The sequence below is a fragment of the Cinclus cinclus genome, chromosome 14, assembly GCF_963662255.1.
Source record: "Cinclus cinclus chromosome 14, bCinCin1.1, whole genome shotgun sequence".
Lineage (NCBI taxonomy): Eukaryota > Metazoa > Chordata > Aves > Passeriformes > Cinclidae > Cinclus > Cinclus cinclus.
This window is the reverse complement of record NC_085059.1, coordinates 12953424-12955112: the sequence shown is the minus strand read 5'-3', so window position 1 is coordinate 12955112 and position 1689 is coordinate 12953424.

Genomic DNA, 1689 nt, shown 5'->3' with positions numbered 1-1689 from the left:
ATGTCTGACCTAGGTGGGGCTGATGGTGGCCTTTGTGGACTCACAGCACGCATCCTGTGGCAGACAGGCAGCTGGAACCTGGAGCTCAGCTGTTACCTACTTGAGGGGGCATCATTTGCACCGATTGGAATTAAGTTTTTACATTCCTCACTGAAATGGTGCAATGATAGTAATAGAAACAGAAGGCTATGGATCTAATTTTCTATGGTTTTTTTTTCATACCTTTTGCAAATCCAAACTCTGAAAACAGTAATTGTGAATGTTACAACATGGACAGAACTTCTAATGCACCTTAACAGCCACTGTAATGTCTTTGGCTGAGTCAAGCACGTTCTTGACAGAAACATCAACTCTACCTTCTCTTCCCTATTAAAATAAAAATAAAATGGCTTTAGCAGTGGAGGCACATCCAGAGCTTAAACTCAAACTCTTGTGTTTACTTGAGATGTCTCAGTGAATTAATCATCTCACTTCATTAATTAACCTTGCTAGTACCATTAAATAACAATGTGATTTCTGTTCATCCATGGAACCAAGGCTGCTTGGTACTTACTTGACTACAAAGACTTACGCAATGACTCCCCAGAGCTGTTTTATGAGAGGGACCCTGAAAGAGCTTAGTCTTAGCAAGGTGATTTATACTGGTCTGTTTACCATTGCTAATATCAAGGTCAATGCAAAGCAAAGAAACTTGAGTCTGGACTCAGAAAACAGATTAGGAAAACAAAGAGCTAAACCTTCTTGTGCTCTTGAAGCATTTGTTCCCTTTATATAAGCAAAAACTTTGAACCTAGCTTAGTGAGACTCAAGTACTCTTGTGAGCCCGTTTGTTCTCAGCTACACATGATAACACTAAATTGTAAAATATTACTCTTCTTTTCCTGTCCAGCTCCTTCTAACAAACCCAGAAGAAAGGTATAATTAATCAAGTACCAGCATTTTTATCCAGAACCCATTATTATTTTTATAAATTAATGCTCTCCTAGAAGTGATTTGTTAGCTACCAGAATCTCCTGGGTAGGAATCAAACAAGGAGGGTGGTTTTCCCTTTAAATACACAGCCTCTGAAAAAAAGAGATGTGCAAACCCACGTGCTTTGAACCAAAGCTTTCCAAAGAGCATCCTTGGATGCAAGCTCAGGAGGATTTCCAGGTTTACATCTTTAGCAGGTTTGAGACTAGAATTCCAGGAAAAGTCGGGTTTCACAATGAAAATGTCTGCAAGCTGCTATAGTATAGTATAGTTTCCACAAAACTGGGAAAGCAATCCCTGCTGTTTATTGTAAGACTCTTGCTACTCTCAAACACAGTGTTGATCACAGCATCAATAGCCCTGCTGATATCTTGCCTTTCAACCAAATAATGGAGCTGCAGCTCAGATCAAATCAGAAGCAAGCTCCAGTTTGCTTGGGTCAGACTGTACGAATCCTGAAGAGCAGCACCCTGATCATGTCTGGAGTTTAGCATCATCTTCCTCCTCAACAGGAAACCATGGGATTTCTATCTAAATGTTCCAGTTTTCACTTTTCTGTCTTCTCAAGGGAAGGCTTATTGCCAATGGTTTTGCATTTCCCTGTTGAAGATTTAGGTTTTTAGATTTTGTTCATTTTCACATGGCTGGAAAGCCTCTAAGTACTTATTTTTGAAATAAGCTTTTCTGCTTCACCTCCTTTAAATGGAGTTTTTTAGG